Genomic DNA, 23,918 nt, shown 5'->3' with positions numbered 1-23,918 from the left:
GGAATATGAATTAGCTGTGTGTTCTATTATTTTATTCCTTCTTTAGGTACCGTTCTCCAAAGTCAGGAGCCTTTGAAGTGGGATAGTCATACCTCAGAGGTACTAGAGGACTTTCTAAGGGGCAAACTGATACAGGTAGCTTGACAGAAATAAATTTCCTTATTCTCAGTTCCTATAAGTAATCCTTCCTAAAATGACCCGCCTGAAAACATGACCCTGGTATTTCTTATTTACCTCATCCCTTATACAGTCATCCTTCCCTTACTTCATAAAATAAAGAGCACCTCTTTCATACAGGCAAAATCATTATGACATGTAGCTCTGGGTGTAAATATTCTCTGAAGCACAAACTAAGGGACAGTGGAAATACTGGTGTTTTATAAGTTTATACAATTCTTTTATAAGTCAGATGGTTTCATGTAGAAAAAATAAAAAGTGAAAGTAAAAGAAAGAAAAAGAACTTAAGCTGTCAAATGCTAGACCGTTACAGAGTTCTTCTGATGCTAGATCACAGTAATTTTCTACGTATAGAATAGAACTGAGTGACATTGCTAAATAAACAAACAAAACTTCCTCTCTTTTTATCTGTTCATTCATATGAGCAAGGTTTCTATAAAAATGAAAAAAACGTAGAAATCTAACCCTGGTGCTAACTCCTATTTCGTTTAAATTATAAACTCATAGAATATGTGAATTAATTAAAAAATAAAAGTTCCACTCATATCATAAAAAGCTTCATTTCTAATAAAGTTTTACTTTTATGGCTAATGAAGTACCACATTATGTATTAATATAATGATGTCAATCCAAAAGAAATGTTTTATACCATCAAATTTATGGTCACAGGTTATTCAGTAGAGATTTTAATTTTAACAGAGATATTTTTGACACAAAAATATAATTTGATAAACAGGAAAAGACTTTAAGCATGCATTTGTATTATATTTGGATAAAAATTTTGTAAGGGTGAAGTGGAATATAAATATAGCTCAAAGACAAAACAAAAAGGATGTAAATGTTCCACATATTAGAGAAAAGTGGGGGTTCAAGTCACTATAATATTTAGATTCCAGTGGGTACATTTTAAAGGATGACTTTATTTTAAATTGTCAGTGCTTACAACACAACACACATAAGTCAGTGTCCAGTCAGGAAAACAGAAACCACTCCTGAAATTTCAAAGAAGAGAGATTTAGTACAGGGATTGATGACAAAGGTATTGGAGGGAATGAAAGAGCAAAGGAGGAGGCGTGAAACGCAGATACCAGGAGCTGCTAGTGCTCCAGCTGACTATGTTTCTGCCAAGGAGCTGCCCCTCCACCAGGGCTGGATTTGCCAAAAGGATGCTGCCTCTGCCCAGCTGCTGGAGTTGGGAATCACCTCCTGACACTGCTGCTGCGGCCACTGAAATAACCAAGCAGAAGGTTCTTCTCTTTCTTCTGCATTCAGAGATCCTCAGCAGCTTCCCTCTGGTGGAAATTAAGAGGAGGCCAGGTAGCCAAGGAGCCTGGGAAGTATGGCTTGCGGAGTCACGTCACTGTGAGGCTGACAGTACAAAGCAGAGTAAAAGTGGTAATTGGGGGGTTGAGAAACAATAGGCAATGACCAGTACTGCCTAGGAATTGCATCCTTTCTGATTATATAAATGAATGTAAATTTAACATGTCAGTTACAAGTATGAAGAGATAACATAGTTTAAAAATTCCTTTGGGGGTTATATGAAGGAAAAGATTTGCTATGTCCTCACTGTAAATAATATCAAGTGCTACATTATATGGCCAGAGATTCACCCCCAGGAAAACAGATGTAACAGTGGAGTAAAACCAGAACCCAGGAAATGGAACAGAAGGAAGAACAAGCAGACTAAATTATAGCTCTGTAGTTTCACAAGGGTAAAGATCCTTTTCAAAGGTAGCTATGTCATAATATGATATTGATGATTAGATACTATTTAGTGATTATAATGCCAATAACATCATTGCCTGAAGAACAAAGAGTCTCCAGGACTAAACAGAAGAAACTTGCCTGCCTTAAGCTACACAGGTTTCCTCATTTTTAACAATTGACACAGTTCAGCAGTTCGTTGGTGCTGAAAGGTAAATATATTTCCATTATAGATATTTTAATTCAACACATTCACCATAGAAAATATATATTTACCTCAGGGTTTTGTAAATATTTTAAAACAAGTATCAGTTAACAAACATTAATGCTATGTTCAAGGCATATGGAGCAATGCCACTTTGAGTGAGGTGAGGGTGCCTCTAGCAAACACGGTTCATCGATGGTTTCTAGGTGGTAGATATGCACTACGTTAGGCACTGGAGACACAAAGATAAACAAGACTTGGTTCTTGCCCTTGAGGAGCTCTTAGCTTAATAGGAAACACAGACCTTGAACAAGTAATTACAGTACAATGTAGTAAGTGTGTTGTTAAAGGCACGCACGGAACACTGTGGGGATAGCGAAGGGTAAACTCCCTAAAGAAGGAGATGTGTTTATGGATGACAGGACATCAGTAGTAATTACCTAGGTAAAGTGGTACTGACCAAAAGCAAGGAGTGTCTTCTGATAAACAGAAGAGCATAAGCAAAAGGAGAAACATGGAAAATAGTATGGAAAGCAGGCCAAGATTGTGGGAGGCCCTTGTTGCTCTCCAAAGCAAGAAGTGATGAGAATCTGTCCTCAGACACTAACAATGTGGGTGGGGTGAAAAATATGGAAGTAGAGGCAAAAAGAAGGTAGGATCAACAGAATTTATTCACTTAGGTGAAGGGAAGGAAGGAGTCAAAGATAATTCCTAGGTTCATAGTATGAATAAATAAGACAATGGTGTGTAATTCATTGGGAAAGAGATTGATTTTAAAAAGATTTGGAGAGGAAAGCTGTGAAGTCAGTTTAGAATAGGGTGAGAAGTGAGCTGGATGTGTCTGTGGGATATTCACAGTCGGAAGGACTATCAGATATCCACTAGGCTGGCTGTCTGGAAGTTGTTGGTGACCTAAGCCCAATGTGTTTTGGTAGCACGATGGGAGAAGAAGGTTGACTGCAAAAGATTATGGAAAAACTTGGAGGTAAAAAGGTGAAACCAACACGCAAGGAGTATATTACTCTTTCAGAAAGTTTAGATGGGAAAGAGTGGGACAAAAGTTGGTGGAGTTTTTGTTGTCTTGTTTGTTTGTTTTTTACAATTTTTATTGAGTTATAGTCATTTTACAATGTTGTGTCAAATTCCAGTGTAGAGCACAATTTTTCAGTTATACATCAACATACATACATTCATTGTCACATTTTGTTTTTCGCTGTGAGCTACCACAAGATCTTGTATATATTTCCCTATGTTATACAGTATAATCTTGTTTATCTATTCTGCATATGCCTGTCAGTATCTACAAATTTTGAAATCCCAGTCTGTCCCTTCCCACCCCCCACCCCCTTTGCAACCACAAGTTTGTATTCTGTGTCTATGAGTCTGTTTCTGTTTTGTATTTATGTTCATTTTTTTTTTTAGATTCCACATATAAGCAATCTCATATGGTATTTTTCTTTCTCTTTCTAGCTTACTTCGCTTAGAATGACATTCTCCAGGTCCATGCATGTTGCTGCAAATGGTGTTATGTTGTTTTTTATGGCTGAATAGTATTTCATTGTATAAATACACCACCTCTTCTTTATCCAGTCATCTGTTAATGGAAATTTAGGCTGTTTCCATGTTTTGGCTATTGTAAATAGTGCTGCTATGAACCTTGGGGTGCAGGTGTCTTTTTGAAGTAGGGTTCCTTCTGGATATATGCTCAGGAGGGGATTACTGGGTCATGTGGTAAGTCTATTCCTAGTCTTTTGAGGAATCTCCATACTGTTTTCCACAGTGGCTGCACCAAACTGCATTCCCACCAGCAGTGTAGGAGGGTTCCCCTTTCTCCACAGCCTCTCCAGCATTTGTCATTTGTGGATTTTTGAATGACCGCCATTCTGACTGGTGTGAGGTGATACCTCATTATAGTTTTGATTTGCATTTCTCTGATAATTAGTGATATTCAGCATTTTTTCATGTGCCTATTGACCTATCGTATGTCTTCCTTGGAGAATTGTTTGTTTAGGTCTTCTGCCCATTTTTGGATTGGGTTGTTTGTTTTTTTCTTATTATGTCATATGAGATACTTATATATTCTGGAGATCAAGCTTTTGTTGGTTTCATCATTTGCAAAAATTTTCTCCCATTCTGTAGGTTGTCTTTTTGTTTTACTTACGGTTTCCTTTGCTGTGCAAAAGCTTCTAAGTTTAATTAGGTCCCATTTGTTTATTCTTTCTTTTATTTCTATTGCTTGGGTAGACTGCCCTAGGAGAACGTTTTTGAAATGTATGTGAGATAATGTTTTGCCTATAGCCTTGTTTGTTTTTAGATTAAGAGAAACCTGAGTATAATTATAGGCTGAGGAAGAAAAATAAAGAAAGAGAATTTAATATAAGAAAGAGAAGTTAGTATGTGAGGGATGAAGATCCCAGAGCAGACAGAATAAAACTTAGATTGAGAACTGATTTTGATAGGACAGAGATATGTCTTTGATACTGAAGAAATGCTGTGAGAGTATGTCTGGTGATACTTAAATCTGTAGGCAAGAGGTGGGGAAGTTGAGAAAGATCGTATCTTCCCCACAGGAAGTGTGAACCTTGGTACAGACTATAGGTTTTAGTTAATAATAATGTTTCAATATTGGCTCATCAGTTGTTATAAATGTACCACACCAATGCAAGATGATAATAATGAGGAAGACTGTGCTGGGGGTGGAGCCAGACAGGCCAGAGAAAGGTATATGGCAACTATTTGTACTGTATGCTCGATTTTCCTGCAAATCTAAAACTGCTTCAAAAAATATTTTTTATAAATGTCCCGAGATGATGATTATAAGGGGCATCTATGCTGATACTGAAATCTATTAGGAGGTTGGTTGATTTGAGGGTAAAGAGGAATGTTTAGCCAGGTCTCCAAGTGCACAAGAAGAAAATACTGTGAAGTCTGCCTGGTGGAAGTGACAGGACAGATCCCCCTCAGAAAGCACACATGTAACTGGCAAAACAAAACAAAAGGAAAGTAGCTAGAGTCTCCCCAATAAAGAACAGAAATCAGATTCCTGAGTCTCTGAAAAAACAGGCAAAATTTCATGGCCTCTAGTAAATGATGAAAGTAATGGAAGTGAATTCTCTCTAGGAACTCAAAATAAGGATGTATTTCCACTCAAGTCATCCTCAAGCTCTCAGTCCTTTTCGGTGCTTCCTATGTTCATCCTTACCCCTGCTCTCTCCTACCCTGCGCAGGGTAATGCGCTGTTGCTGTAGCGGGTCATGGCACTTGGCTGCCAGAGTTCACTTCAGTACTTTACTAGCTAACACTGTCGACAGAGCCTTCACTGATTCTCCAGTGTCCTTTAATTTCTTAGCTATTGATTTCTTAGTTTAATCTCCACAATGGCTGCTTCAAATATTTTCCATACTTTTCAAGTCTCTATTCCTAGTCCCACTCTCCATCATTGACACCTTTCTCATTTTCAGTTGTTAAAACTTGTGGTTTACTGCAAAGACTATGAGAATCTAAGGTGAATCCCTTGGTTTTTTGACTCTTCAACCTCAAAATCCTTCCACTTATTCTCTCATCCTTAGTGGCAACGCAAAGGCTTTGGATTGAAACGGACATTGGCTGTGGATACTGGGAACACAGTTACCAGCCATGTGAGCCTCTGAGAGTTTAACTTCTTGGAGTTGCAGCCTCCACCTCTGTGGAATTAAGTTATTGTGAAGATTAATCGAGAAAATGAATTCAGGCGTGTGTTGCAGGGAAGGCAGGTGGGCTTCATCTTATCTGCTGACTGACAGATTGGTAAAATCCTCCTCAGGCTCCACGTTAAAAAAGATATAGTAAGTTTAACACATATTTTAAAGGTAGACTGGCAGGATTTGCTGATTAGATGGGGAAGAGCAAAGAGAAAGAGCAAAGCCAATGATATCTTCTCACCCAAAGGCTTTCTATTTTCTCTTTTCAGCCACAGCAGCAGAAAAAGACTTTGTTCCCATTTTTCCTTAGGTCTACTCACTACCTTACTTCTAGCCCTGGTCATCTCTCCCCTGGATTGCAACTAAAGAGTTTCCATTTTTCTCTCTTTCCACTCTTAACTGCCTTCAGTCTATTTTTAACACAGCAGCCAGAGCGATCTAGTCACTCCTCTGCTAAAAACCACTGGTTAGCTTTTCTGTCCTACTCAGAGTAAAAACCATCCTTAAAACGATCGGCATCCTTTGGCCTCCTAACTCCCCCTGTGACCTCGTCTGTCTCTCCCGCACTCACCATGCTCCAAGCCCGCAGACCTCCTTGCTCTCCCTCAGGCTTGCTGAAATTGGCTTTTTTACTTCCAGTCTCATCTTCTTAGATTGCTGTCCCCCAGATATCGCTCCCTCCACCTCATTTTTCCACAGTGTCTGCTGATAAGTTATCAGAGAGGCCTATTCACAACTCCTCCCCTCAGCACTGCCTTGTCCTGTTCTGTTGTTCTTTGTAACACATGTCACCATCTTACTATGTACCTTCTTGTTTATCTGTCTTCTGCTGAAATCTAAGCTTAATTGAGGCAAAAATTTTATCCATTTGGTTTACCACTGAAACTTTAAGTATCAAGAAAATACATGTACATAAAAGAATGACTAGCAGTCAAATGATCTTTTAAGATATACATTAGATAATAACATTTCTCTATTTAAAATCCTCCAAATGACATCTCATTGTTTAATAAAATCAGCCAATCTACGAAGGCCTGCTAAGTTTGGCCCCATCTAAAAGAAGTTCTATCCTTATTATAAGGCTAAACTTTGGGGCTTTGCTCCCATCTTTTTAAGCTTCTAATTCATTGATTATATAGCTTGTTATATTTGGTCACAGCCACTCACTACAGTTGAATTGAGAGTGGATCATTTACTGACATAGGGAAAACTAAGGAAGGAAATATTTGGGTGGAGAGTGAGGAGTGTGGAATCAAAACTAACATTGTAGAAATGAGTAATAATAGTAGCTAACATTTTAAAATAGCCAGGTGCTGTTCTAAAGCTTTACTGGTACTGATTCCTGAAATCATAACAATTCTGTGAAATAGATATAACTATTATCCCCATTCCATAGATAAGAAAACCCAGGAACAGAGACTCTGAGCAGCTTGTTCAAGGTCACATGGTTAATAAGTGGGAGAACTAAGATATGAGCTTAAGTTGTTTGACTTCAGAGCCCATCCCCTTAACAACTGTGGATTCAACCCCTGGGAGTTATCCAAACAGAAAATGAAATTAGTACTTGATACGAGTCTAGAGTTCCCATACGGGCTCTAGGATGGACAGATATATCTGAGGCCAGTCAGCATAGAGTAAAATTTGAAGTACCCAAACCTTTCTTTACCCTTCTTTCTCTTATGTCTTCAGTCTTTTTCACGCCTTTGCTCCTCCCCCACCACTTGTAAACAGGCTCAGGAATCCTCTATCGTTTTCAAACCTTCCTATATTTTCTAAGCCAGACTAATTAGGTGCCTCTGGTTGCAAATGACAGTCTAATTGAAGTGAAAAGATAATTGACTGGCTCACAACAATCCAGCGATGAGATCGAGGCTCATTTCCTCAGGCCTTGACATCACTGTCTCCATCTCTCAGCTCTGTTTCCCTTTGTAGTTCCCCAGTTCTCAGACAGGCTCTCCTTTTTAGGCAGCAAAATAACTTTCAGCAGGTCCAGACTTAGATTTCATCCTCTTATCCATCCCATTGTAAACATAGATTGTCTTTTACCATTAGTTCAACAGAGCGCCTCAGTTTTAGTACGGGGGTGATCGGGGGGAGGCGGCGCTCTCAGTGCCAGCCTGTACCCTGTGCCCACCTCGGGAACTGAGGGAAGGAGCAGCTCAGTGTAAAATACTGGAGATAAGTGTGGGGAAATGCTGATTCCGCAAGAGAACTGGCAGGCTGCTATCAGAAGGGGGAAAGAGTAGATAGTGGACATACAAAACAAAGATATCTTTCAGAGGCTTAAAAATAATGGAATAAGTTATATGGAAACTGTCAACAGTTACATGTATACAAAAATTTAAATCATGAATAAATCAAAAATGATAATAATCAAATTAAATTATAAAGAATTAAATTACAAACATAGAAAATATTTGCAAAACTATGGAGCACTGTTAGCCTCACTGCTTCTCTGCCACACGAAGAGGGATAAAATACATAAGAAAATACTAAGACCACAGTAGGTAAAGCTGTAAAAGATACGACCTAGAGTTTCAAAAGAGGAGACCGTTAAACAATATAAATCTAAAAGGAAATCTAGTGTAATGGAGTAGGGCAATTAATAAAGTAAAAAAATAAGATAAGTATATGCAATATGAATGGTTAGTGCTTTTATAAGGAAAGCACTACAACTCTGTGTTATATAACTTGGAACTATTTTATATGCTGTGCTTTACAATAAAAATAGATTGCCCTTGGAATTAGAGGCACATATTTCAGTCAGCAACATACTTGACAGCACTGACAAGACGAGTACCATCAGGAGTGAAAAAACATAGTTTGAAGTGGACCAAAGAATAATTATTAGCACTTATATAGAGTTTACTATTGCTGAAGCAATTCTATATACTTTCCATTTATTAGCACTCAGAAACACAACCACCCTATGAGGTAGGTACCACTCTTATCCCGACAGTGTGGTGATGAAGCAGGGCTATAGAGGTAATGTAACTTGCCTGTAGTCACTTAGCAAAGCTGTGGAGAACTCAAACTCAGGCAGTTTTGATCCAGAGTCCAAGTTCTTATCCCCTTACTTTATCCCCTTACCTGAGGGGAACAGAGTTCTAGTGTAAGCTTGGTCTTAAAAGCATTGAAATTATACTCAGAAACTGTTCAGTGCAGGTTTTTAAAATTTGTGTACTCAAATAAGGTTCAGATGGAGTTTGGATGGATATGAGTTGAAGATACGTAAGACTACATAGAGAGGATTTAGGGAGTGCATCTCTAAAATTCTCCGAAAATCTCACCTTTTTTTCTCAAAAACCTGTCTTCTTTCCCTTTAAAAAAAAAAAAAACAACTTAAAACTCCTTAGAAAGGCATGCATTATCTTCTGCAGTCTGTGTCTCATTTCCCCACATTTTATCGCACTCCATATAGATCGCATTCCGCTTTAATCTGCTTTGGCTGTCCTCACTCACTTCATCTTCCTGTATTTTCAGTCCCAGCTAAAACTCATGCTTTGTCCCATAAGGCTTTCAAACCATTCCCATCTCTTGGTAATTCCATCTTCTGAGTACACCTATTTCACTTCCATTTTCACTTCTTTTCAAATGACCCTTTAGGAATAAGGCTCAGGAATATATATATTATATATTTAATTCACATACTAATATCAGAATGAATATGTGTGTCTGTGTATATATATATATAGAGAGAGAGAGAGAGAGAGAAAGAGAGGCCTTTTTTCTTTTCTTTTCATAGTCCCTCTTTTGGAAACCAGAGGGCTGAAGTTGTGTTTATGTTGCATGCCAAGCAGAATGCCCTATATTCATCTTTTCATCCCCGCATGTTTTTGAATGCATGGTCTGTTCTGGGCACTGTGCCTAGCATCACAGATACAAAGGAATGGAAGACATTGTTCCTGCCTTCAAGAATCTCGTAGTATACACAGAAGACAAATGTGTAAATAAATAACAAAAACACAGTGCGATAAATGCCATAGGGTAATGTGTACAGGGTGCCATGGCAACCTGGGGCAGAGTGGCAGCCTCTGCCTTGGGAGTTGAAAAGATTTCACATAAGAGGAGAAATGTGAGCTAGGTCTTCAAGATGAGTAGGAGTGAGAGAGGCAACAACAGGGACAATTATAAAAGCATGCTTGCAAAGCTAAAGAGTTTGAACTTTATCATTTAGCCAGTGAAAACTATAAAAGATTTTTCTGTAACAGAAAAGTGGGATTTCACTTATGTTTAAGAAAGATAACTGAGGTAAGGCCAAGGATGCACTGGATTGAAGGGAAAAGATAAATTGAAGGGAAAAGACAAAAAGACATTTGGAGAGGAATTAAGGGGTGTCTAAACTAAAACAATAGCAATAGGGGATTAGCAACAACAACAAAAAAAGATTTTGAGAAATCAATCCATATTCCAAGAAAAAAATGACTAGAACTTGGTAAGCTGGAGGAGAAGAGAAAGGAGGTGTTGCGACTTGGTGAGAAATGTAGCAGAGGAGAATGAGCAGATGGACACTCAGTGACAGAAACAGGGAATTGAGAAGGAGAACAGATTGGAAAAGGGCAGCAGAGATTCAGAGCTTGGCTGTAGACATTTTGATTTTAAGATGGCTGAAGAACACCCTAACAGAATTGTCCAGGAATGGTTAGTAATGTGCATTTGGAACCTATGTGAGTGATGTATAGGGCTAAAAAAAAAAAAGTTTAGGAAGTATATGTATTCCTCTCACCTCCATTATAAAAACTGAATTTGGAGTGTTGGTGTAGCATGAAGATTGTGCACCAGATGATTATTGAAGGCCTGAAATTATTGTACTTGAGCACTGCTGTTACTTTTGCTGCTAAGAGAGACAAAAAACCTAGCGGGAAGAGATTGCTCACTTGGTAGGAGAGTTCAGAGGACCTGAGAACATGGTGTGCTGCCTCCTCTCCCATCCGCACTGGAGAGAGGAATACTGGGGCAGCTGAGAAGACATCAGACATAGAGACAGGCCCTAGAGCTGGGCCTATCTGTGCCACCAAAACAAGTGGCAGGAGGCACAACAATTAACACCATTGCAATCTCCGTTTTTTTAAGAAACCGGGTTTGGGCTAATTCCTTTGATCTAGGGAAGACAGAGGTGGTTAGCTAGGACTAGGCCAGAAGCTGCCTCTTGAGCAAGCTACTCACTGGATCAGGAGAAGGCAGTGGGTAAGGACCCATGCTTGTGAATGGAGAGGTTCCTCAGTTGGGTGCCCGAAGATCATCAGATAAGCCCCACCATTACACACACAAATATACTTACATAGTTCCACCCTATTTTTCCATTACTGCAAACCAGACTTGAGAATATCTGTATCCACCAGTGAAACTCCACTCACCAAAGAACTCCTCCCCACATACACAACTGCCCAGTGACAAATGCGTACAAGCCTTGTGAAATGAAAAGGTAGCTTTGCGAAGGGAGTCACAATAAGATGTGTAAAGAGAAAAGAAGCCCTTAAAGAAGCCCTTATAGAGACTTTACGTTGGACAATGACTAACATTTTAATTCTTAAATTAGACAAAACAGGTGTTAATGGACTGGTTGACTATCTCAGAGTATGTCAGCTATAGTCAGGCAAGAAGTTCAAAAAGTACATGTGGTAATAAGATTGCATGTTTGTATGTCTGAATAGTGAGTGTTCAAAAATAATCCACTGGTTATACAAGCAGGAACTGGAGCACAGATGTGGGAAATCACACAAGCTGTGTGTATGTAAGTAGAAGAGAAAAAATGGCCCCAAATATTTGTTGTTGATAAGGGAGGATTTTTAACACTTAATCAGCGGACCAAAGAGAAGGATAAAAAGAGATCTGTGAAAAGAAATAAATTATGTAGATGCAAATGACTTAGCGAATGGTTGTAGAAGCAATTTTCTAAATTTGCAGGTGATATTTAATTGGCAGACACTGCAAACAGTCAGGAGCATTTCAATCAGATAAAGGACTTGAATCATTAAGTACTTGGTCTAATAGGTGGCAAGCATGGATAAGTAGTGAATAATAAGTCTTGAATCAAAGCTAAAGAACAGAGAGTGAGTATTTGCCAAAGGGAATGACGCTATCCAGGAATGGCTCTCAGGTTTAAAGAAAGTTATGGGCAAGGACAAACAAAAATTCAGTAAAATATGTGTAGAATTAAAAAGATTTGGTGAGTTATAGGATATAAATTAACAAGACTACTGCATCAGTCAAAGCCAAGGTGATATAAAGACCGGTGCTATGATGAGAAAATCTCATAACTTGAGGATATATAAATCCTGAATTCCACTGTTGGCTATTGAAATGCCATCTATTACCTAGATTTTCATCTGTCTTTGGTCATGGTGTAGGGATAAAATTAATGAGTAAGATAACTTCCACAGGCATAAAAGAGAGTGCAGATTTGGGTGAGGCCCTTCTAAGTAACTTCTAAAGATCATTTCAACCCTGAAATTCTATATGATTTTATGGACATACTCTTAGGGAATTGTGTTTAGATTGATTGGTCATTTTTATTTAGGATGCCCATTCCATGAAATAATAGCCTGTGTTAGCCTGGAAATTATGGACCTGGAGAAATATACCACAAAAGAAAGAGGATAATAATTTATGATGGTCTAGAAAGTAGTTGATGCAATGGAGAATGCTCTCCTTCTTTCCCTGTGTTTTTTGTTTGTTTTGTTTGCAATGTTGATAACTTTAACTCCTAAATAAAAATTTAACTTTAATATTGAAGAGAAATAGAAAATATCCTTTATACAACATCAAAACCATATTTGGGATCATTTAACAGCCACTCACATGAATGTACCAACCCCATTTGAGGAGTTTGTTTTAAATTCTCATACTAATATCAGAATGAATATTTGTAAGTAGAGCCACATCTTGAAAGATACTTCTGGGTTTACCCTTGACTGCCATTTGGATACTTCAGGTTGTAAATGTTTTAAGCCTTAATGATTCTGAGTTTCGTCCTGTAATTTGGTGATTTTATAGTGACAGACTTCAAAATAGGTAAAGGTTTCCTTGATTAAAAAATAAGCAAACACCCGAGTACCTAACAAGTCTCAGCTGTATCAAGGGACGAGGTGACCACAGAGGCTCCCAGTAGGTGTGTGAGGACATCTAACGTGTCTCTCACTCAATCTGTATTTCACCAAACACCACACAGAATTACTCGGTGAACAGCTTAATACAGGTTCACTTCTCATAAAGACAAACTTTGTGGGAGCTAGTTCTTTCTCATTTACAGAGAACTTACATTTCCCCCCCTGCAGAGCTCTAAAAACATCTTTAATAGCAGGCTGAAATGAATTCTAGAATGATTGAAAAGTTTACTGTTACGAAAATTAAAATTCACTTAATTTTAGTCATTATCGTTGGTTTGCATTTTGTTGAAATGTGCATTTACAGTTTGGGCATTTCAGGCAGAGATTGCTTCTATAGTCTCTGCTCACAAGCAGCCTTCAGATGACTTCTCAGAAAGTTTTAAAAAAGTCTCTCTACGTGACTCTTTCTGACGGTCCTTTTCTTTGAAGATGGTAGCTTTCCTCTTGGAAATTGCAGACATGGTATTATTTTTAAATCCCTTTTAATGCTGCAGGATAATGCCTGAACAACTGCAGTTTATAAATAACTTGAGACTTGCTTCCCACTCAGCATTCAATAAGCATTTATTGGGGCCTAATGTGTGGCTGGCATTGTGGGGGATACAAAAAATATAGAACAGAGTTCCTGTTCTCTAAGAGCTAAGTAGCTAGATGAGAAGTAGGAAGGGAAGAGGGAGATCCGACAGCCAACACTTTCTTTACTATCCACACGTCAACACTTTCTTTGCTATCCACACGTCAACTTCCACAAGCCGTTCTCGAGGATTGAATTACCATCTGTAAGTAGACAGATTTCAGATTTGTTTCTTTAGCCCAGACCTCTCATCTGAACTGCAGGCTTATAGTTCTTACTACTATTTGGCATTTCCTCTTAGATGTCTAATGGGTACCTCAAACATAACATGTTCAAAACTGAATTCCCGGTTTTACCCCCACCCCCACCTGCTCTGCCCACAGCCTTGCCTGTCATAGTGTGTGGCGACTCCAGTCTCCACGTGACGCAGTCTGAAACCTTGGAGTTATCCGTGACTCCTCCTGTCTCTGTTACACCTCATACAGTGTGCACCGGCAGTCTTCTCCGGCTATAAACCTGAATTGTGTCCTAAATAGGACCACTTCTTACCACTCCACCACTACCCTCTGATGCAAGCCACCGTTTTACCTCCTTGCCTACCCTCTTAACTATCCACCATACTACAGCTTTTTCTTTCTGTAGTCTATCTTCAACACAGCAGTCAAAATGATTATTTTTAAATGCCAGTCAGATCATACCACACTGTCCCTAAAACCCTCCAATGGTTTTCCACCTTATTCAGTGTGAGAATTATTCAGTTCTTATAATTGCCAATAATGCCTCTGTGCTCATACGCATATGCATGCACCATCATTGTGTCTGTTCATCTCTTTCTCCCAAGTACTACCTGGGTCTGAGTATTGCTTAGGGGCCAATCTGGAGTCGAAAAATAAGAGTAGGAATATAAACGCTCATCTGTGCCAAAAGGTAAAGAAATGGAGTGGTGGATAATTTGTGGGTAAGTAGTTAGGAGAAAGAGTTTACACAGAAACCATACTAGCAAAAAGCTTATCAGATGTAGCAAGCACAGAATGGTGGGCGTGGCCAACTTCACAGTTTGTTCACTTATTACCTTGGGCAAGCTGTTTACTTTCTCTGAACCATAGATCTGTCCTCAGAACAAGGAGGGCAGTGCCACCCTTGTACAGGGTTGTACAGCTAGCGTATGTGGAGGTTCACACCACCTACGTGAGCTGAAAACATTAAAATCCAGACTACTGAAGTCAGGCAGCCGGGCTGATAGCTTGATATGGAAAAAACCTGTAAAGTCAGAGACTTCTTCATAATGACAGAGACTTCTTTAGGTAGTATACAGCCTTGAAATCTATTCCTTTCCTTCCAAAACTTAGGGTGGTATAAAAACACCTATTTCTCTTCCCACATAGCAAAGAGCAAGTAAGTCAACAGATCTGTTTTGGAAATCTACTGTGGGCAAAGCAGTGTGAAAAATATTTAGGGGGATAGAAAACTATGACAATAAAGCTCCTGCCTCAAGAAGTTTATAACTGAGAAGATAAAATTGGTATTTATGGGATAAGTGCTATATGAGAGATACAGAAGAACAGCAAAAAAGGATAGATGTGTGTGTGTGTGTGTGTGTGTGTGTGTGTGTGTGTGTGTGTGTATATATATAGAGAGAGAGAGAGAGAGAGAGAGACTAGTGAAAACTAAACTATTTCTAGAAGGACTTTAACATTATGCCCATGGCAGTGTGGGGGAGGAGTGGTTGTGAAGAGAGAGCTCAAAGGAATGTGTGTGGTTTCTGGCAAGAGGCTTAGAAATAAGGCTAATAATGACAACATAAAAACTAAACTAATAATACTGTTTTATCACTACGGTGGTGTCAGAGACAAAACATCTATTGAAATAATGAAAAATATGTTTCTAGAAATAGTGTGGTCAGCTCCAAGAAGCAATTTTCAATTGAATACAAATTGCGAGATGAAATTCCATGGCTCGTAATAGGCAAGAAAGAGGAAACATCCTAAAAATTCTTCAAGGGAAAATGATTAACTTTATCAAAGTACCATCATAATCATAAGTACTTGTTGAGTACCTACGATCTGCTATTTCTGTGCTGAAAATTCAAAGGTGACAAAATAGTTGCTCTAAATTCTGTGCAGGCTTTTGAAAGATTGAATAGCTCTGTGTGTGTATGTGCATATTACTCAAATACATTATATTATATTATGAAGTTTGATCAAATTTTGGGAAAAATACGTAGGCATGAGCATATGTAGAAATAGAAAAGAGACTAAAGGGACAGGCATCAATCTTGAAACAATGGTTCTCCATGGGGAAATGTGGAAGAGACTGCTCATTGATCTGATCCCTCCCCTCTTAGTAACATAGCTCCTGAATTTGTAGCCAAATACAGACCATCCGCAATATACATTTCTCAGCTTTTCTCCTGATCTTGTGCGGTCGTGACTAAGTTCTAACCAGTGAGAATTAAACAAATGTGTCATGTGAAGCTTCTGGAAAATGTTCTTAAGGAGGGGATTCTTATTCTTATTCTGATCCTCCTCATTCCTCCTCACTGGAAGGTTAGTAGGAGGACTGTTGTTCAAACAGCCATCTTAAACCATGAGTTGGGAAGCCCTGTACTGAGGAGAGTGGAATGACAAGAGAATAGGAGTCTGTTTCCTAATCCTGGGAGCCTTATCAGCCTGGGACTGTCAGCTGTGGAACTTCTATGCTAATATTGAAGACAGTGGTATTTTGAGCATTTCTTTCACTTGTAGAAAGAGAATGGGCTGATTTTATATCATTTGACCTTCTGAAAACTAAAATGTATTTATATATTGCTTTTACAGTTCAATGTCTAAATTTATTTTTCATCTTAAGTTTGCTTTTCTGTGCTTTATAGTTGACAAACTTATTAGCCAGCGCTGCAGTGTGTACCTTTTCCTGTTTTATTCTGTTTTGTTTTTGCATTGACCTGTCTTCCAGGTTGAGTTCAATGGACTCTACGGTTTAACTTACCTGAAAAATTAATACATTTCACTGGAAATCCAATTTAGTAAATTTCTTTTCTTACATTTTTAACAGCTAAAACTTGGAAAATGTTTAACTTACAAATAAGTACTTGACAACAATATTCACTGACTTGTTAGGTTTGAACCCTGCCAAATATTCTTCTTTATGTCTCTACTAAGCTTGAAAGGCATTTTTACAAATTATTCCATTATAGAAATTTTAGGAATTTTTGAGACTTCTATTCCCTTAAGATGTCAAAGCAAGCATAAGCATCTACCTTCTCCTTTTCAGATCTCAAATGATATGACCAAATAAATGTAACAATAGAGGAAAATTTAATGTGTTACCCTAAATTAATGAAGGATATGTCTGTGAAATGAGAAGTTGTCAGCTTTCAGGAAAGCATACTCCCAAGAAATTGTAGCTTTATCAGGTGACCCTAGAAAATTTTCATTTATTGCCATATTTGATTTAAGTATCAGATTCAAATAGAGATAACACCAGAGTTCCAGCCAAAGTCTATAGGTAAGAAGAAAGGGGAGGGAAGGTATAAGTGACTTCATAAGAAAGAAGGCAGCAGAGAATGTGCATGAAGCTGAGCCAAAATAACCCCCAGAAAGAGAGAAAGTTTAATACCAAGTGTTAATGTGCTGAACACAAGTCTGGAACTTGTCAATACATTTTATGTCACTACATTTTAAAAGTTGATCAATATTCTCCTCACATAGAAAACCACAAAGCAGGATAAACTTGTAACATAACACTTCAAACTGAATTAAACATTTCAAACAAGCATTTGAAATGTCTTAAAAAGAAAAATCTAACAGAATCAGAAATTCAAAAGCTAATCATTGAAATGGCCAAAGGACGAAGGAATGCAACCACCTCAGGATATATATTGAAAAGCAGAATAAAAGACAAAAATCATTAAGATATAACTTACAAATTGCTCAAAGGAGATTAGATTAAGTTACATTGAAGAAAGACAAGGAAAAATAATTAAAATGAAATAAAGAATTAAAAAGATTGAGAGTGAAAGAATCAAAATGGAAAGTAGGCCAGAAAAGCATATATAAAAGCATATATATATATATATTTTTTGATATCTCTGAAGAAGAAAAGCAACACAATGATACAATTAATATTTAAATTCATAATCTAAGAAAACTTTCTATAAAATGAAACAAAGATACTTCATGTTCATAGAAAAGCTGATCCAGGACAATAAACTCTGAGCTACATTTTAGAACAATTAATAGCCTTAAAAGGCAAAGACCAAAAAAATTCCTCAAGGCAAAAAGATCAAAGTACTTTTAATAGTAAAATATTAAATCACTAGAGACTTCTCAAGAGTAACACACAGAGCAAGCCAGCACTAGAGAAGCACTATCAAGAATTTTGTTCAAAAATATGCAAGCCAAAGATTTTATATCCAACCAAAATCTCCTTCATAGCCATGGAGAAAATAGTTTTAAACTAACAAGCACTAAGAGAAAAGTGGACACTTGAGCCCCTCCTGGTGAAACCACTCGAGTATGAGCTTCATTCAGCCAAGAGATAACACGAGAAACTTGGCAAAATGACTAATAGTGATCATTTAATATATTTAATTGTAGAACTGTTACTAAAACAAGGTTAAAAACACAGTTAAGTAACAATATGATATCACCATATGTTGTAAAAATGAAAGGATGGCTTTATTAAACAATGGGAGGAAAAGAGGAGAAGAAAGAGGAAAATAGGACATCATTATTAACTGTAGTGTAGAGAGTAAGTGGAAGTCACCTATTTCATTTAAAACTAAAAAGGTAAAGGGGAAAAAAAGGTGAAGAGTAAGGGTACTATAAAAGGTATAAATGTAAAGTTAACCATTATAACAAAAGTACAAACCTTTCTAAAAAGAAAACAGTAGGAAAAACATACCAGAAAAACACAGTAAAATAACAAAATTCAAACAATAATAAATAATATAAATAATAAAATATATCTTTTTAAATATATTAAATACAACATCCTGATAATATACTATCTTCTCAAGCACACATGAACATTAACAAAAGTCATAGATTAGGTCCCATAGAAAACACCATTTAGTTCCACTGAGGAGGTATGTGTCAAATCAATTTCTCTGATCAAATACAATAAAACTAGAAAAAAACAAAAAATCAAAAAATCTTTCCATCAGAAATTAAGACAGTCTCTATTAAACAATTCTTTGGAGAAAGGAGAAATGCAGATGTAAATTACAGAATTTTTTAAGTAACGGTAATGAAAACACTACATATCTGAACCTGCAGGGAATATATAAAGAAGTGATTCATGGTCTTAAAAATCCGTATCAATAAAAAAGAAAGAAAGGAAATAAATATGTTGAATTACATCTTCAAAAGCTAGAAAAAGTACAACAAATTTTAATAGAAGATATAAGGAAGATAAAAATAAAAGGAGAAAGTAATAAGGTAAATGATTTTTAAAAGTAGATTAAATTAATAAATTAAATTCTGGTGTTTAGGAAATAGCAACAAAAGAGACAAATCATTAGCTACTCCAATCAAATAAGAAGTAGAGAACTTAGACCAAGTTCCACAAAAAAAGTTATCAAAGAACTATACAAAAAAGGACCAGGCCTAGAGTGCTTCACAGGTGAACTCAACCAGTCCTTTAGAGAACAGATTGTTCCAATGCTGTTATAGATGTAAGGAGACTAAGAGACACAACTAACTGCAAGACATGATCCTGCACTAACTTGTTAGGACGGACAGTATTCGGACCAATGACAATGTTGTAACACGGAGTGCAGATTAAAGTATGGTATCGATGCTAAATTTCTTGAATTTGATAACAGTACCGTGGTTCTGTTACAGAAAATCACTGTTTTTTTAAAATAACATATTTTGAAAGAAAATTAGACCTGAATAAATAGACTAGAATAAATGAAAAAGTATAGTATTCTTAGATCCAAAGACTTTGTTAAAATATTATTTCTGACTAAAGTAAATAATGTTATTTTTGAGTCCATTTAGAATCCTAGATTTTATGAATTTATGAGAATGATTTCAAATACATTTGGAGATACATTTGAATGATTATAGCTCAAAAAATCTGAAGGTTGAGAAAAAGGGAAAGCAAGAAATTAATTGTACATATTGACATAAAAATATAATGAAAATTGTATGTAATTAGACCAATAGAAAAGCATAGAAATTCCAGAATGTGTGTGTCTGTGGGTGTTTGTGTAACTGTATGAATTAGGCATATGCAGTAATCATTTCAAATCAGGGGAGGAATTATGGATTCCCCTAGAACAATACTGTGGTAGTGGGCTAATTATTTGGAGAGGGAAAGTAATTATGTTCATATTACGTTGACTCTCGAGACAACCTGCCTGGATTGGAATCCAGGATCTTAGCTATATGACCTTAGGCAAGTTACTTAATCTGTGTCTCAATTTTCTTATCTATAAAATAAAAATAATGGTGGTATTTACTTCACAGAATCTTTGTGAAGATTAATTGAATTAAACATGGAAACCTTTAATGAAAAAGATTATGAAAATGAATATATATATGTATATGAATGACTGGGACATTGTGCTGTACACCAGATTGTAACCAAATTGACACATTGTAATTGACTGTACTTCAATTAAAAAAAAGTATTTAGCTCATAGTAAACATTATATAAATGTTAAATTGTAGTGGCAGTAGTAGTAACAATATCCTTAGTACTTGTCTTAATTGGATTGTTAATTCCCTTATCGTGTGCTAAGCCATAATCAAACTAATGCTGTTCTTCATATTAGCCATTAAAAAAAGAATGAAATTCTGCCATTTGCAACAGTGTGGATGGGCTTAGAGAATATTATGCTAAGTGAAGTCAGACTGGGAAAGGCAAATACTGTATGGTATTTATATGTGGAATCTAAAAAATACAACAAACACATAGATATAGCAAAACAGAAACAGACTCAGATAACAGAAGATAAACTAGTGGTTACCAGTGGGGAGAGGGAAGCAGGGAAGGGCACCATAAGGGTATGAGATTAAGAGACACCAAGTACTATGTATAAAATAGATAAGCAACAATGATATATTGTACAGCACAGGGAATTATTGCCATTATTTTGTAATAACTTTTAATGGAGTATAATCTATAAAAACAATTACTATGCTGTACGTCTGGAAGTAATACAATATTATAAATTAACTATACTTCAAAAAATTAATACCATTCTTTCAGTGAGTTCACAAATACCCTGCATAGACATGGAAAAGTAAATATATAAAAATATTAAGGGAGCTACAATAGTGATCATCATATTGGGATTTGGATGTTTTCTTTATGATTTTTTCATTCTTTAAAATTTTTCTAGGATTTAAAGTATGATCTTAATTTCAGAAAAAAAGTTACTTAAACAGCAATATCATTGGTTCATTTCCAGTGGTATGTTTGAAAACTAATGGATATTGTGCTGTGTGTTTATGATTGGAACTGACATGTTACTCTGTAATAGTGACATATTAAAACATCTATGTTTGTTTCAGAGAAATACATAAAATCTTGACATTGACAAAATAATTGTGATTGATTTGACAGTTTGATTTTTTTATGGTTTCTTATGTTTATGTAGTACTTATGTTTTAGTTTCACTAATGAACAGTAATAACTTACATATTATATTTACTTAGAAAGGTCTGTTGAATAATGAAAGTCTTTACACTTAAAAATCTTTAGTATAAAAGTGTTTACATTCTCATATTAGTGAACACAGAATGATCATAAGGTCTCAGTAAATAATTTTTAGAATTAAAATTTCAGAGTTAGAGAAGCTCTTATATTACCAATTTCAATCCATTCATTGAACAGATGAATAATCTAAAATGATGAATTTGACTGCTCGCCCAAAGTCAGGTCGTGTATCATTAATTGAAGATGTCAGAATTGAATACATTCTTCCTTTCCTCTTCCCTCCCTTCCATCCTTCCTTCCTTCTCCCTCCCCCGTCCTTCTTTTCTTCCTCCTTTAGCATTTCTTCAATGCCTGCTTTCTCTCAAACAAAACTGAAAAATTTACACTATTATTTCAAGGCCAAAGAATATAAAATGATATTTAAGAAAACTGTTAAGAAGTTTTAAAAATCTATGAACAGTTGCTTCTTATGAAGAGCAGGAGAAGAAAATGTATGGTTTAAGAAGTTGAATAGGCAGAGATAGATCTAGTGCTTGTTAAATGTGTTCAATAACTTTTTTCTTCTACTTTGTGCAAAAAATCTTTAGGTGGGAATGACAAGGGGAAAGTCCTTAAAGGAACTAAAACCCCAGATAGGCACCTTTAATGAGTTTGAATTTCCAAGTCCAAATGAATGATATTCTACGTGAGGGAATAAATGCATTTCCTGATGTGATATATGAGGTAGAGTAAATAATACCTACAAAACGTGAAAAAGAGGGCTGTTGTATAGTTGGAGATTGGCATATTCAAAATTAGAAAAGAAAATTTATTCTGAGAAAGCAGTGAATTTGATTTCATTCCCTGATAAAATTACAGAATGGATTATTAATCATATGTGTTGCAGGTGGTAAAAAAAATAAGCAATTCGTGTTACTTACAAGTATAGTGACTATTCCAATTCATAATCATTTAAGTATAAGACATTTAATTATTTATTAGCAAAATATTTATGAATATTTATAAATGTTCAATCAATATGTTATCAGTAAATTCCTCCTTAGGTGGAATTTTTTTACTTTAGTTGAGTCATAGAATGCTTTGGGAACACTAGTGCATCAATTTGTAAATTGCTGATCCATAGTACTTTAAGGTCCTGAAAAAGTAAGTATACTTTCTGAGAACCTAACTGAATCTCATGGAGTTATTTATTCACCATTAATATTAAGATAAATGAGTCAGCTCACAAATGTCATATTAAAAACAGTTACATTCATTTCACAAATAGATAAACTGAGGCTCAGAAAAGATAGGACTAGAGAGGTAAGGACCCAGGTTAGATTTTCATTCTGAAAAGACCCAACTCCTGGTAACTAAGCTATGCAATACAAATATATGAGCTTGAAAGCAATTATTATTTCTCTGAAAATTTGTCTTCATATAGTATTATCAAGTTTAATACTTCTCAGTTAATAATCTTAAACTCATGGTTCTTATGTTAATATGGCCTCATTGCAATATAAATGGTACAATTAAGAAAAGCAAAATTTTAGACTCTTTTAAGGTAAAAATTGTACTAAAACCTGTTATCCTAATTGCCTATAATATGAGTCATTTGGAAAATGAATGGGAATATGGGAAAGTGATTTCGAGCACAGGCTTTGTATTAAGAAAAACATTGCTTTAATATCTGACTTCTAAACTTACTAACTCTGAGAACTGAATGAGTTACTTAAACTAAGTTTTAGTTTCTTCATCTATGAAATGGATGGGAAAACATATAATTCATAACTATTGTAAGAATTAAATGAGAAAAGTTATTTAAATACTTAGCACTGGGCCAAGCAGCAACAAATATATATGGATGGGCTCACACACACGCACACACACACACAATACTTAACTTTAGCTAGACTATTTTTGAAGCCATTATTACTCCAGAGACTAGATGTATCTGAGTTGGTTTAGCATTCCACTAGGCATGTTACTTTTCATGCCTTTTTCCTCCAAAAACAATAAAACCAGTTCTGTATTCTTACATAAAACAATTTTAAAAAGAAAATAATAATGCAAATGTTCAACAAATGATTTACTATTGTTTGTGTTTGTCTGGAAGGAGCTTCCCACAACTTTAGTCACAGCCACAGATCCTTATTTCAAACAAGATACATCTTTTAGATATTTAAATATGTGTTCTCATATCATAGAACTTAAATGTGAAGTCATTTGTTCTGTGCTCTAGCTGCAATGTGCTATATATAAGTAAAATAGCATGTGCTGTGGTTTCTGAGTGCTATCACTAAAAATCTAAGGAGACACACACTGAGAAGAATGGTTATAAGACCAAGAAGAATTGTTTCCTTAATCTTTAATTGCTCATTAAAATGTTTCTGAGGTTTAAAATATAAAATCATGGTAGAGAGCTCTGGCATATGATGTTATAACTCAGTGCCATGAAAGCTCTATTAAACTCTAACATACTTAGAACCCAAGAATATAAATTTTGATGCAGAAAAATCTAAACCAAGGGTGAAATGCCATGTTGAGTTTTTTAATAACCTACTTAATAATTTACACTTTAAGAATATATAGAATATCTTGGGAACATTTTTCTCAGAAAGAATTCTTTGGAGTAAGTTTTACCTTTGCTCCTGTGTTAATGATGGCTTTGATAAAAATGACCCGAGGAAAAAAGACAATCTCCATCAGATATTATCTGCGTCTGAAATATTCTTCACTGATTTCACACGCACTGATAATATGAAAGGTAATTTGTCTAATTCTGGTAGGTCAAGATTTGCAGTAGTAAATGCAAAATT

General features: G+C 36.0%; 1 protein-coding gene across 7 annotated transcripts in view; it reads left to right on the top strand.

The window, feature by feature from the left end:
- GRID2 (glutamate ionotropic receptor delta type subunit 2) overlaps positions 1 to 23,918 on the top strand; it is a 1,297,966-nt gene that overhangs the window by 978,538 nt on the left and 295,510 nt on the right. The gene's annotated exons all lie outside the window — the stretch shown is intronic.

Source organism: Camelus bactrianus, chromosome 2 (assembly GCF_048773025.1).
Source record: "Camelus bactrianus isolate YW-2024 breed Bactrian camel chromosome 2, ASM4877302v1, whole genome shotgun sequence".
Classification (NCBI taxonomy): domain Eukaryota; kingdom Metazoa; phylum Chordata; class Mammalia; order Artiodactyla; family Camelidae; genus Camelus; species Camelus bactrianus.
This window is presented reverse-complemented; position numbering and strand designations above follow the sequence as displayed.